Source organism: Oxyura jamaicensis, chromosome 1, assembly GCF_011077185.1.
Source record: "Oxyura jamaicensis isolate SHBP4307 breed ruddy duck chromosome 1, BPBGC_Ojam_1.0, whole genome shotgun sequence".
In the NCBI taxonomy this organism is placed as follows: domain Eukaryota; kingdom Metazoa; phylum Chordata; class Aves; order Anseriformes; family Anatidae; genus Oxyura; species Oxyura jamaicensis.
The window spans coordinates 93383364-93399142 of NC_048893.1; the positions used below are offsets into that span (position 1 = coordinate 93383364).

Genomic DNA, 15779 nt, shown 5'->3' on the forward strand with positions numbered 1-15779 from the left:
AGGTACAGATACTATGACTTATGACTTACTGAGTGGGGAAACATAACAAGGAAAGCTTCCCTAGTGATGTGTTCCATCATATAAAGAGTAGGCAGGACACTGACTTGCTCGCTTCTGCAAAAATTTCAGAACAGAAAATGGAAGGTAGGTGTGTGTGTGTGTGTGTGTGTTAAGAAATGATCCCTGTCCTACCTGAACTCATGCTAGCATAAAGATACTAAATACCTAAAGATTAATGTATAAGTAATTAGACAATTGCCAAGTACTTGATATGGTCTTTCAGACAAAAAATTGCTATAACAACAAAGTTGAGAAGCAAGCAACTAAATCATGTTTAACTTCAGATGGGAGAATGCTTACACAGATTAAATGTATGGGTGATCATGAGCCATTTTCAGTAATAGTAAACACAAAGTCTCTCTTTCTTGATAAAACTTTACATTTTGAAGTACATCATGAATTCAAACATTTAATCGATATTTTTTTTCTTCAACACTTTTACTGTGTTAGTAAGCTTAAAATGTTCTTCCATAACTTAAGAGAGGCTAAGCCAACAAACAGCTTCTCTACCAATAAACCTACTTTGTTAACTAACTTCTACAGCTCTTCAAAGAAAGTGTGCATGAACTACACCTAGGGCTTCCATAAGGTACATGATTATTTCATGATTATTTCGACCACACACCCTGATAAAATGACTTGCAGAACATAAAGAGTGCATTATGGAGTGCAGTGCTGAGACCTGCAGTGACTGATGACTCACCTGGCAGTACCCAGGTACCCAGCATTTGTGTTGATTTGAAGGTGGCACAGCTTGATCTTGAACTCGGTATTTTAGAGCTAGCCTGCAGAGCTTACCTAGAGGACTGCTACATGATCTACCAGATGCTACAGGTATGACCTAAGATTTCTCGTGGTGTTGATGAGTGTAGTACACAATCAAAATAGAAAAAAATGCCCATTTAGTTGCTTTGAGACAATCCATCAGTTTTAGAAAACACCTGTATGGATGCATTTCAAGAGGGATCAGGCCAATGGATGCAACAGTACTGTCTGGCTTTTTGTTCCTGAAAGAAAACTGAGGATAGAAATTTTTTCAAGAGCCATTTCAGAGTTGGTAATACAAACATTTTCTATTTTCTCACTGAATACTGCTGGCATAGTATCCTATTTATATATATATTTTATAATAGCGTCTGCAGGGTCAACTTTGAGTTATCATGCATCAGACATTATACAAAAGGATAGGCTGCTTGAATATTTTATAGACTACATGAGTAATAGAGATAGGAGATGCAACTGTCATACAAAGGAATGTAGTGTCTGGACTATGGCAGGCCTTTAAATAACAGGGCAGTGTGACCATTATGTCATACCCTGGGGAAAGCAGCATTGCCAGATATATTTCAATTACGATTTAAAATTTTTGTTTGTTTCTTATTACACTGTAGAAATGAAGTTTCCAGAATTACCCAAGTGATTTCAGAATTCAGTTTGACTGAAAATCAGTGACATTTGTTTTCCCAAATCAACGAGGACAAGATTTCTAAAGTACAAGTACAATAAAACAATTTTTTCCTATGGAGTCCTAGCGTTTTAGCTATACCACTTGTCCCTACTGCAGGATTAAATCCAGAAACCCAGCCAAATCCCCTTCACTAAAACATCACGTTACCATGTCTGCAGGAAACGGAAACAAACTGCATCGCAGGAACGAATACTGACAGAAACATTCATAAATTGTCTTTAGGTCTCTGATTCCTCACATATCCTATATTGCAGATAATTATGAATAAATACATGTCATAAAATCCTTCTGCTCATTGACAACTGTGAAGCAACAAGAAAGACAATAGTCTTAGAATGAATTAATAGAAAAAAAAAAAAAAAAAAAAAGAAAATATTTAGCCATATCGTCGTACTTGGTAGTTATCAAAGCAGTATCACTATCCTTACCTACCCCCAACCCACCCTTTTTTTCTTTTCTGATAAGAAAACTTAGATATATTATATGATTTTAGTTAATCCAGAAACTGATAAACAATCTCAGGTGTATGGCCAGTACCTATCCAAAAAGAAAAAGCCTCATTGTTCCTTTGTGAGAAGGCTTGAAATCCTGAAGAAAAAGCACACTACCTTGTATATCTTTTGTACTATGAACTGCAGAAGACACTGGATAGAAATTACTGTCTTTTCCCCCTTGTACCTAAGCTTTAAATATTATATTATTTATTAAAATGATGTATTAAAATTTACTAAAAACTTCAGAAGTATTTCTACATTGATCTTTTTTCCTAGGAAGATTTTTAATAAAAAAACGTTGGCAAGATTGTAGGTACAGATAAAAGTGTATGAGTCATACTCCCATGACAGAAGAAATACTTTAAGTTACTTCTCTCATATCTGCTTCTGAATTTGCAACTGTCTCACAGCAACAAACAAGCTTACTTCTCATTAGCTATATGAGAATCAGGAAACCATTCTTCTGTGATGAATAATGAAGGCTTAAAATAATAAATTAACATATAAAGCAGTTCTTTTACAAACCACAAAAGCCAATGACCATAAGTTTCTCTATTGCTATTTTTGTATTTTACACACATTATACATTTTTACATACATTATACATTTTACAATTTGCATTATAAGCTATATGACAGCACTGGGCAGCCAGAAAGGCAGGACACTCTTCTCATAGATGAGTCCATTGTCACTGTAGAGCTCAAGTAAGAACTTTATGCCCGTTCCTCAGGTAGCAGTCTCTCAGAAAAGAGGCCCTCCTTGGAGGAAACAGCAGTGTCCTCCTTCCTCATCTGCCATAGGGCCCAGGGAAAGTGCATAAGCACAAGAACAGAAGACAGCAGTGGAAGGTTGATCTGAGACTGTCTAGGAAGTGGAGGAGGTTTGGTAAACAGAAACTACATTAAAAAACACACTGCAATCCCAACTTCTGTCTCCCACACTTGAGTCAATAGGATAAGAACAGTGACAAACAATGCATGAGTAGCTGAGAGACTACCCATCCCGTGTGCAGCCTCTGAAACACCTTCCAAAGGGAAAGAACAAGGCTGTCAGTATAGAGAGAGAAGCTAGCAACTGCATAAGACTGTGAACCAGGTGTAAAAAGAGTGATTGTATCTAGCCATCAGTAAAGGACATATTCACACAGATCTTTTATGTATTTTTAGTATGAAAGGTACACATAAGAGAGAAGCATGCAGTTAGCTTCAGATAGCCAGGACCAAAGGCAGTTCTTCTGGTTACCTGACTGATTTTGAAAGTGATGTCTGCAAGCAGCCTTTACAGCTTGGCTGCTATTGCTTCTTCACTTATATTTCTTTCAGCAACTAAGGAAGATACTCTGGAAAAGGGAAAATGGTTCCACTGATCTGGCAGTACAGGGAATCTGCCTTGTGTTTTTTAATTGTTCTGTCTGCTCTCTGACTGCATTTCTTACTCTGTTTATGCACATTACTGTAGGCAAATGGCTTTATCAACCATTTCATACCACTTTATAGCAAACTTCAATATGGGAATAAAAATAAACAAAATAGTTCAGTCAGTCTGGAGAAGCAAATTATGTTATTTAATCTATTTTCAAATGACTATTTTGGGACCTTCTCAATGTTTCTTCTATGTCCAAGGAGGTAACAGCCTTCCCTAATGTAATATATTTACATTTTTTGATGGAATTATTTGCATGAGATTTGAAAAATGCACAAATACGATTGCCTGCTTAAAGTGGAGAAAAGACATGAATCCAAATTTACCGATGGTGGACTGAGGTTAAATAATATACTCCAAATCACACAGTAAATCGGTAAAACAGTCCCTTTAGCAACAGTGATTCACAACACTTCTTCATTTTTTTTTCCAATTTTATTTTAAAGAAGTTGAAAACTTGAAACCAAATATTTGGTTCACAATGAAAACTACTTCATGAGGCTTAGGAAGATTTTTAGTTTTGAATTTGATAAAAATAATTGGGCAATAATAATTTTGGATTTCCTTTTATGTTATTTAAATTGTCTACATTTGCTATTGTTAAAAATAATAATAATTATTATTATTATTTACACACTTCTATTAGCCTCTGAACAATTCCAGTTCTGAAAGATAAACTTCTGCTATTCTGGTCTGTTTTGATGACTTTCTGTACTGCCAACCAAACTACCAGAAGGTTTCCATTTCCACTAGCAGAAATACTGATCTCAAGATAGTTGTTTGAAATAACTTCATACCAAACTTTTCCAGAAGACATTTTGATCTCTTTAAGATCTTACTGTAGTTCCTTCACTATACTAAAGAGGGGAGCCGAAGGATGTTACATATAGTCAATATCTGTTGTGTGATTTCTCAGCACCTAGACGTGTCTCACTAGACAGAAGGTATTTGTACACATGTGCTTTCAAAATAACTATCAGTCTCAGCGGCACACTGTGTTAAGTTAGCAACAGGTTAACTTTTAAATGCAAATACTTTTAAAAGCAAAACTTACAGATTCTTTTAGAGCTTGAAGTAAAGACCCCTGAAGTATATGGAAGGGAGAGCTTATTGCAATGAATTCGAAGGAAACTTACAATTCACTAGAATATTTTTCAAAAAATAATCTTTGTTAAATTCTGAATCCTTGTCTTGTCTAAAAATCTGCCTCAACTTAAAAACACCATTAATTTCCTCCCATGATATTAAGACTTTATTGGCAGCTGAACCATGATATTTTGAATTAGTAAGATCATGTGGCACTCATGGCTGAACTGGGATTTGAAATTCCTCCAGTCATTCTCTTGCTCAGCCTGTTTCTGAAGTCGTGAAAGTTGGGTACTTATTTCCGCTCTCTTTACCAGCTGGAAAGCAGACAAACAATGAGAATTAACTAATTTCTGGCTTAAAAACAACTAAGTCACAGGTACAGCACAAGTCCCAGGGCTGCCCAGGCAGACCTGACCAACAGGGTAAGAGCACCCTTACTGTAAGGCAGTAACAGTAATAATAATAATAATAGAGTTAGTTTTACAGTAAGCCTAGAAATATTACCAGGTTTAATATCAATTTGTTTCAGTAAGTTTATGTATATTTTTCAGCATAGTTTTTTTGAGTCACTATTTCCACTTCAAAGCCTACTGCAACCCATTTTTCCCCCTTTTAGTAGTCCTGTTTTTGTATTCTGTATACTAATTTAAAGCTTTATCCTTTCTTCTGCTGTTGAGGAAGGTTGTTCTGTGTTTGTCTGGTATTAATAAATTTGAGGAAGTCTGGTGTGGTTTCCTTTTCATACTAGTTACTCTGCAAAGAGGAACAAGGGACATAAAATATACGTTATCAATAACGGACAAGACATTGAATTATATGTACAGTATCTTTGGAAATCTAAGTTGCTTTTAGGTGTTGTTGCATTCCTTTTTTAAGTTCTTCTGGAAAAACAAACAAAAAAACATCTAAAATAAGATGACGGCTATATCACACTAGACTTGATCTCCTCTGTCTAAGGAGCTGGTAGTTAAATTTTTCAGCAACTCTCATATCTGTGTTAGGCATTTTGCTCACCTAGGCTTGTGAATACTAAGACATACATATGTTATCCCTCTTCAAACATGCACAGAATTTACAGGGAAGAGAAGACACTAATAATTTTTAATGGCTGGATATTCTGGATTTCTTTACTAGCTCCTGTATCACTCCAGCATTATAAACAGCAAATTATATACATTTTATATATTAGATAAATTAGAAAATTACATATTGCAATTTCTATAGACTAGATGCATGAAATGAGAGAAAGAGAGTGAGGCTTAAACTTTCAGCTGCACTGATTCATTTTCAGCTCTATAGGTTTTTGTTGGAGTTTAGAGAGACGCAAAGCTGTTGAACCACTCATAAGTCCTGTTAATCTGAATAATGGAGTGTTATGAATGCTTAATCCTCAGTAAAAGGAAGGCATTAGAACCTTAACTTTTAGAAGCAGACACTGATATTGAGGTATCTCATTGCTTCAAAAGTAGGCAAGTCTTCAGACTCTGAGTCTTAAGATTCTTTCTTAATTCTGACCAAAAGCTAACATAGCTTTGGTTGGCAACTTGTGACTGAAGTAAGCTTGCCTTTGTAGTCTGTTCAGTTACACACCTTACACCTTACTTATTATTATGCAATGCTAGCAACAGATGTCCAAAGTGGACCTGCAAAATTTGAGGCACCCAGCATTTTTAGGAATGTGAGCAAAATGATTTCTACAAGGTCACTGAAACACAAACAAACAAAACAAAACAGATCTAAACTCACTATCTAGTTCTGAACAGCTGTGTGTCACACATGCATTCCCTAGCCACTCCAGATGATGTCTTGGTAGCTCATTCCTAATTATAAGTATATTCTCCAAACTTCAGAGCTCTGAAAAGGGATAGCCTCTGAAAATTATGGAAATTGAAAGAATTGTACCTTTGTTTTAAAAATGGAAACCTTTCCTCACAGAGAAAACCATTGGGTTAGCTCTCCTGAAGGGAGGTAAATGCCAAATCTATAATATTAGGCAAATCGAAACAATTAATATTAAAGTTATTTAATAATGTATTGTTTGGGTCCTTCTCTGGGTTGTCTCAGTGCAATGCATGGGACTTCATGGTGGCAGCTATTCAGCAGAGAGAGAGGCAGCACAGTTTCCCTGACAACAGAACTCCAGCTTGATGCATGAGATGTAATTAGAAGGGCTAGAACATCTCCCTTGCAAGCCAGCTCTCTTCTCATTATAAGGCTTCACATCATAGATCACATGGGTGACCAAGCACCTGTGCTCTGTTTACTTTTTGCTTTCCCTAGCCATGCTGAAGAGCAGCAAGTAGAAATTGTGTTCCCCTAATTAGGGAGTTCGCTCACCTTTCAAATAGCAGCCAAGCTGTTGAGGCAGAATCTGTCGTTACAGAACTGCCTCTACACAGGAAAGGGGGAAAAAACACTAAAAGACAGAGAACAAGCTGTCATCAAATATTTTCTTATCTGGCCTGGCTTTTTGGAAATGTGGTCTTTGAAATATATTCCTTGATTTTGGAAGCTGAAAAAAAAAACACGACTTTTTCGATCTGCCTCGTCAGCGTCTCTTCTTTGCATGAAAAAGGTTAGGTGGTGTAAGTTCTGCAGAGCTGCAGCTAGTGCAGCTTGATCAGTAACATATCCCTTTCAAAGTCATAACTAAAGAATTTGGCTGGGTCCTGACACCAAAGTTACCATCCACACATCACACCACAAAGATGGCAGAATCTGAGACGCTTTTTTATACTTCATTGAATATTATACTACTATTTCCTAATTGCTTGGACTCTTGCAATTGTTAAAATTACCAGAACATAAGCCTGGTCTGTTACCTAAAATGACTTATTAAACACAAAGCTCTCACTTCAATTTAACTTTTTCTTTTTTTTTTCTTTTCTTTTTTTTTTTTTTTTCCCAAAGTAAAATAACTGGGGGGGGGGGGAAGTTACCATTGAAAATTTCCATTTGAGGTGAAAGCTAATATTGCAACCACATGACAAAATCTCTGGGATGTTTTACCACAAAAGCATCACACTGCAAGAATTTAGATAGGCTTCTCTGTGTACCTTGAGAAATACTGCAAACCATCCCTGTTCATGATATCAGAAGAAAGCAGTACTTAAAACATTGTCCTTTTATGCTTTATTGGTTGAAGAAGCAGTTAAAAGTCTCACCTTGCACTAGAAGGTGAAATTTTCTTTTGGATATTTGATATTTTGGCATTATTGGTCATCTGCCACTTTCATAGCCTTATGCTGTTATTTCCTGTAAAGATTGTATCATTTGTATGTATAAAAATGAGATTAGAGTATTTCATATCTGTAATTCATGTTGCAAAAATAGCAGAAAGCCAATTATGTGTATGTATATGAAAGAACATTAAAAGAACAAAAAAGTTCAACAATATAAAGAAATGTTTTTAAAATGTACTATTATATTTTATTGTATTCTGTGTGCTCTAAACATTCAGCTAAAGCCTCTGAAATCCAAGTCACTTATAAATTTAAAAATAATGTGGATCTTTCTGACTAAACTGATGTCTAGAATAATTTTAAAGAAACTGGAAAAAATGTTTTTATCTCCTTTGCGGAAAAGATATTTCTTCCTATTTCCTCCAATTTCTCACAATCTATGAAGACCTAAAAATTTGCACTGACACTGAATTGCCTTTTGCCAAGTTGTATAATCAAATGAACTCTGAATTTTTATGTCTGAGAGGCAGTAGTTGAAGTTTTGAAGTTAGTCTTCCATTACCACTTATAAGTAATGAAACTTTTTTTTCAAAACTGCAAGCTCTCAGAATCAAGCAACAATTTTGCTGGAATGGTCCGTCTTTCATTTACTGGAGTTGGCACTGTAACTCATTTAAACAAAAATAATCCCATGACAATTGCTTCCTTGAGATCCTAACAAACTTAAATATTTTTTTTAATTCCTATAAAAACTTTTCATGATCAAATACAAACATAATTTGGAAAAAGAATGAAAAAATGGCTTCCATAATGATAGTGACCCCTAGATTTTTAGAACTGCCCTCCAAGGTTCTAATTATAAATATTTTAAAACCCTGCACATACCTTAATATTACACACAGCTGTTCCAATCACTGCTGGGTTTTTTTGTTTGTTTGTTTTAATGGCTTTGTTGTGAAAATGCTTGAGGTCTTCTTGATATTGTTATTTAACACAGTATTCTCCTTTTTAAAATACATATAGGAAGATAAACAAGTAACAACACTGGATGTATACAGTAGCTATACCGTTGATGTGTATATTTGTTTGGGTAGAGTTGTGATCTTCAAATTAGGCTCTAGATTTGCCAAATGCCAGGTCAGTAATCAGTAGCATAATTCCATAAACAAGACTCTCTACTGAAGGAAATTATTTTTGGTGAATTAAAAATTGAAAGTTGCTAGATCTATTACTGCTACAGGTACTGGACTAATTACTGTGAATGGCAAAGCATGAGAGAGTGGGTGCTTTCTCTGCTCGCTGCCTTCTAATTCTAGCAGAAGCAACAGCTTCTCTGCTTCTTCCCTGAAGATAGCAGAAAATTTGATCTTTCAAAAGTTCCTCCCATACAGACTGGATGTCCTCTACCTAATAGCATAAGTATTTTGCAAACACTGCATGAATTAATATTCTTCAAAGAAAAGGTCACATTAATCCTTTCTAATGGGAAAAGCATTAAGTAACTTAGCTGCCCCAGTTGATAAACACCAGCTCCCATGATATTAGTCAGCAGTGGTTTCAACTTAGTTATTAACAGTACTAAAATATTCAGTGGTATTTTTACTGTCCTTTGACCTAGTGCTAAGTAGGGATAGTATGATTCTATAACTGGAAGCTGCACACAGACCTTTACCCTTTTTAAGTCAACTTAGGCATTAGAGGGTGAATGATGTGTACCGAATCCCTAAACATCATTTAATACCATGTTTTCAGCTTAGAGGAAAGCTGTCACTTTCAGTTTTTAAATAAAGGATTCTTGACATTTCTACATTAACACGTTGTAGCTCCAAGTTACATTTGTCCTCATTTCCTATTCATTACAAACTTTTTCCTCTATATTCAGTTCTCAAAAATCAAAAGGACATGTTTTGTTCCTGATTTATCTCTGTCACTGTTAACACGAAACCATGTAAGTAACCAAGGACAAAATCTGAATATGCATGCAGTAAACCCCTTAAAATACATATTGGAAAAGCATCATCACAAAAAGTATCTGTCTATAGACCAGTCAGTACAGATGACGGCAGAAGCTAGAGTGAATTCTCATTAGTAAGACTTCATTATCTTGACAATAGATTACCAACATTTATTAGTAGAACGAAACATTGTTATAGTTAAAATTATACCTTTCAGGATAAAGAAACACTATGGTGCAGTAACTTTAACTTTTCATTATGCCTGTTCATTTATTCGCTAATTCACAAAATTTAGTAAACCTCTGTAATTCTCCAAGTGGGTTGTGAGATTAGTGAGATTCTAATGTATTGTAGTGATAGCATTGTTCACTGTGTAATAAAGAAGACATTAATTAAGTAGTACTTAAAATATACAGTCAAGCCCACCTATCAGCTCTCTTAATGAAACAGACCTTTTAAATGAATAGTTTTTTGTTGTTGTTGTTGTTGTTTTTTCCATGCAGCAAAACATCTTGCATTAGCTCAGTGTAAAAGTGCTCATTTAATATCACTTGCAATAATAGGATTTCCATTTTTAATGTCAAGAGAAAATCAGTTTTCTTTCTCCACAGAGCACTTTATGTCCATTATTGCACATGGCACAAGCAGTTTTGCAAATTTAACAGACTTTTCAGGAACAGTCATTGACTTCAGTGTAGTTGGACAGTGTGGGTATGGTAAGAAGTATTATACATTTAGTCATATGCATAAAAAGATTTGAAAATCTTTAAGATACAGAAAGTCTTTAAGGTTTTAAGAGATTATTTTTAGAATAACAGGGTCATTTAAACATACAAAAGTGAAAATTCCCTCTATGTACTGTACTTCAACTGCCATAAATAAAGTTGGTTGATGGTGACTCCTTACCCTCAACAGTGTGTCTACTTCTTCCCTAAGACTACCAAAGAAGGGACAGAGCATCAAGGGTTTGATGATAAAACCAGCACTGCCAAAGATAACCTACATGGATCAAGGAAAAAAAGCTTCCAAGATTTATGATGTCTGTAGGTATATGTCTCGAACAACCTCAAGCAGGCAAAGCTATTATAATGCAAACTTAGAAAATGCTTAAAGAATAATATGAATAGTGTTACATCAACAATGTATACAAGAACAGGCAGAAATAGTGTTGACGCATATTCTGCTCTTAATCTTATTAAAAAAAAAAAAAAAAAAAGGTAAAAAATGTGTTTGAGAACTGAGGAGCAGCCAGCAGCCGTAACACAGTCACCGTATCCCTTTGTATTCTTATTCTATGTAATTCTCAGTACTGGCTTCTCTGGACATTTGTGGTAACTTCTTACACTCAAACATCTTGGTACCCCCACTGTATAGCAGAAACCTGAGTTGCTGAATGTCTGGTAAAAAAAAAAAAAAAAAAAAAAAAAAAAAAAAAAAAAAAAAAAAAAAACTTTAGGTAGAGCTGGAAGGTCTGTAATGATGATAAAAAGCTTAGCATGTGAATAATGTCTCACAAAACAAACTGGGCTATTTTATGAGTCCAAGAGTCCACATGAAGTTTGCTGGTACTAAATCTCTACACAGGTACTGTGTAGTACTCTCCAATTTTAGAATAATTACTGCTTTCTGGTATGGGGAATTGTGTTGTACTCAAATCACTGGGGATGCAATCCATCTGGACCTGCCCATACCCAAGCCAGCTACCCATGCTACCTTCACACAGGGACAGAAACAGAAATTTCTGTGGCAGCATTCATCTTGCTCTAAAGCAGATGTTGAAAACAGGGTGAATGACTCGCCCCACTGTTTCTTCTTCTGACTGCAGTGTGGTCCTGTAGGCTTCTGTATGTATCAACACTATAAACAACTTAAGTGACCACATATACAAACACGTTACTTTCTCTTATTGGTCTTTCTGAGGGTTATCCTCTGAATGTGTAAAATTTTAATGGAACTGTTGTCTCAACTACAGACAAACTTGCCTTCAAGGTTACACTGAAATTATTTCTGCAGTCTAAAGACCTCTGTATGCCAGCAACAATCATACCATTTGGGGCATTTTGCCATTTGCATTGTATTCCATTGCTTTATTCCTTGTACTCCTTGTCCATATTATATATATAGTTCTTTGATTAGTGATGGTCCTTGTGTTGTAACAGATGTAGACCACTGAACACCAAGTTATAGAGGTCAAATCAATGTTATGTAGCATGATGCCCTATTGTGACCATGTCAGGTTCAGCCCCTCACTTATACTTCCATGGTTGTTTATGTTTATGATGAAATCCTCAAATAAACAGGAAATCAATACCTCAAATAATATTACCTCTGGACAATCAAAAGAGAAAACTACATACAGATGGAAAGAGTTGCTGGCAATCATATATGGAGAAACAATAAGGGAGCCCTGTGACTTAATCTCGGTACGTCATGTTGTACTTCTTTCTGACAATCAAAAACTTTATACTCTCAACACATTGAGAATGGCACACACCATCCTTAAATTATGTTGTTTTTTTTAGACTCAGAACCTCTTTGTATCATCTAACAAATGTGGGTTTACAGATCTGTTTTTATATAATCCTCCACTGCCAATTTAAGATTGTGAGCAGTATTTTTTCTGTACTCTTCTTGTGGAATCTGACTTCCCCAGAACTTTTTGGTTTGTACTGCTTTCTCACTTATATATATGTACAATAATGGATTTAATTTAAATTTAACGTTATTGGGTCAATACTACTTTCCCAAAGAGTTTTCCACTTGATATTTACAGCAGTCTTAGCAAGGCTACATTTCTGCCAAGAGATAAAGTTTGGTGTTGTTTTTATAGTGCTATTATGTTCTCTATACATGAAATACTAAGCTTATGACAGGCTGCCAGTCTGGAGGCAACAGGCTGGTTTAAATGCCTCAGGGGTGTCATGCCAATCAATTCTCTTGTCTCTTTTTACCAGCCATAGAAATATGTATTAATGAAGGGTGAATAATTAAAGAGAGGGGATGAATTATAAGGGACAAGACAATGTCACAAGAGTGGGAATTCAATAAAAAAGAGTTAGGAGAAATCCAGTCTGCTGAATCTAGTTCTCCAAACCGCAATAATTTTCCTCACTTGCCTCATTTTACAACTTCAAAAAATCTAGTTTGATCTGAAGATATCAAAAGCTGATGTGAAGCGCTGCAGAGAAATGAAAACTATCCCTCCATGCAAGTCCTGTAATATTCAGGAATTTTTTTTAATTGCTGTTACTAACTTTACATCAGAGCAGCCCTCCTAGTTCCTTCAGAAGCATCAGACAGGAAAGGAATAAACCTTCTCCAACTTCTTAGACTGAAGTTAAAGAACACAAACTTCAGGTATGTCAGAGGAGAGTATCCTCCACTAGTTAAGTTGCTTTAAACATACAGACTTCCTCACATCTCTAAGAAACATTGGACAGGAAGGAAAAGACAATGAAGTATTGTCAGGCAGTTTTGGCCTTCAGAGAAGACCAACTTCTACCTACTCAGCAGGGTCCCTCTCAACTTGTTTTTTATGTATTTTAAAAACCACATGGATCCACCTAGAGCCTGAATCTGGAAAGGACAATTATCATCTCTCTTACTGTTAGCATCCTCAATCAACCTAAGCTTTATTTTCTATTCCATTTATCTAACCACTTCTTTATCTCCCTTCTGTCTTTCCCTTCTTATCCTCTGAATTGCACAGTGAAAGCCGAAACAAATTCTGTAATGAGTTCCCCATATTTATTGCCATGTTCAGCTCTGTATTTCTACCACACTCTCAGGTAATCAGGAAAGCATAACAACCACTTCTCAAAACAGGTACTGGATTTTCTTATCTCATTTTGAACATAGAAACATCCGTGGCAAAGGCCACAGAGGCTCAGCCAGAGCCATTGTAGTGGTCACTTTAACAGTACCTTTAAGCATAGCTCCTTTCCATACTCACGTATCCATATTCACATCCATTATTTATTTATAAAATATCCATTAATTAATATTCCAAATTAGATACTAACTTATATGTAGCTGCAAGGTAATGTTTTCTCCAAGAGTACAGTGAGTAAAGAATAAAGTCAAGGACAACTCAAAATCATGACAAGTACAGATGAGGATCAGATATTAAAAACAGCTTAATAAGAAAAGTTGAAACAGCTTGGACTCCAAATAAATTCTATATAAGCTTTGTACACAGGACTATAGTGTTTTGTCCTAGCAATTTTCAAAAGTGAAGTAAATCCAGATTTGTGTGAAATACTGATTAAAATAATAAAATTGTTTATCCAGTTGACAGCCAGAAACCTTGTTGTGTTTTTTTTTCCTACTATGGAAACAAAACCAGCTTAGCATTATAAATATACCTTAAGAAAAATTACATTTTTCATGTTTTTGTTGGTCACAAAGGCTTATGCTAAGGAGATATATGCTAAGGTATTGCACTCCAGCACAATGCAAAACGAACTTTACTTATTCTTAAAAACAGTAACACTTATTTACAAGCAGTTCCTTAATTTCTGGCCATTCTTATGTCACCTCACTTGCTAAAATGCTAACGGTGTTCTCAAATATTATTGCAAGAGCTCAGCTGCATACAGAAAACCTTAGCTACATCCAGGTGCTCATTTGTATGTCCAGTTTTAAAAATCAGTTACTTGCAATAATTTCAGATAATAGATTATTTCATTAATGGCCAGGTAGAAGCCAGTAATTTTCTGTAATGGATATTATTTCCTTATAGTCTGTTTATAAGCAGTTGTTTACAATTATATAATTAGCACTGAAGTTACAATAACTTCTACAGAACTGAATTTATCAATAACTGAAATCTTGGAGCACTCAAAGGCAGTCATTTGTGGAGTACAGTGCCATTAAACAATCTCTCTTTTTTTTGTTGAAATTCATCTCATACAAAAAAAAAAAAAAAAAAAAAAAGTAAATATCTGGAAATGATATATCAGTAATTTTACTTTGAACCTTAACCTTAATATATGGAGTATTTTTTCGCTTCAATTTCACCTACATTTGCAGCAGAGGCTCAGTGGCAAGATTTGTTAGCCAAACTTTTCATTGCAATCCCAAAAGGATAAACAGTAGCATTCAAAACCTTGCTTGCCAGCACTCTAACCTCTAGAGAGCCGTTTCCTGAAAATATAGTAATTATTTATAAATTGCATTTAGGTCCCAGATACTTTGTACTCCAAATTAATATACATAAAATATGCCCAAATTCTAATTTTTTTTTTTAATTTTATTTTTTTTTTAAAAAGATAGCTACATGTAGATTGTGCTCAGTTTGCCCAAAACGTTTTCTTCCTTTCCTTATCTCTTTTTCTTGGATGGGTAGTATGTAAAGTATTCAGTGTCATCTGAAGGGGTATTAACAGGCTTTCTACAAGTGTATCAAACACTGTGAGTATAAATTCATAATAAAAATTGGAGCATAAAGACTAAAATCCCATTACAAGTGCTGTCAGAGATTTTGTAAGCATTCAGAGATTAAACTCAAAACACTGTAGACCAGCAGAATTACCATAACCATGGAACTGGACTGTAATCTGATGTAAAGGATCATTATCTTTCACTCACCAAGCTTCAGAGTACTTTGGAGATATGTGGTGAAATGCGCTGTCCTGAGGAAACAATGCTTCTGGCTCCATTATTTGAAGACTCTGAATCCTGATCACTCTATTCTAATACCCACACATCTTGTATTCCTTTGGGTTTCTGAATTTGAAAAAAAACAAAACAAAAACACATTTGGTTATAATTACCTTCAAGTTATCTATTTACTTTTGCCATCTGAATTTCCTCATGTCCCACTGTTCATAAATACCTATATCTATATGGATCTATCTTTTTAATCTCCCCAGATACAACTTAATACTAAACTGAGAGCTTAGTATTTCATTTTTGAATCGTTCTTTTCATTTTTTTTCCTTATAACTTAGAATATCTGTTAAACTTGTAATTAATTTTAATTAGCTACAGGCTATCAGTGCTAAAGATCTGTAATTTATACCTCTTCTTCATGCCTGTGGAAAAATAACTCTAAATTTGACCTACTTAAAAAAGGTTATCATCAAACTGCTTTGCTTAATAGTGAGCT

The 15779-nt window shown here is 35.1% G+C and overlaps 1 long non-coding RNA gene across 1 annotated transcript in view; it reads right to left on the reverse strand.

The window, feature by feature from the left end:
* Positions 1–969: 969 nt before the first annotated feature.
* LOC118160666 overlaps positions 970–15779 on the reverse strand; it is a 62194-nt gene continuing 47384 nt past the window's right edge. Inside the window, exons 3-4 of the long non-coding RNA XR_004747619.1 lie at positions 15260–15397; positions 970–1078 (exon numbers count right to left, since the gene is read on the reverse strand). This is a non-coding gene — a long non-coding RNA (uncharacterized LOC118160666). The remainder of the gene's footprint in view (positions 1079–15259; positions 15398–15779) is intronic.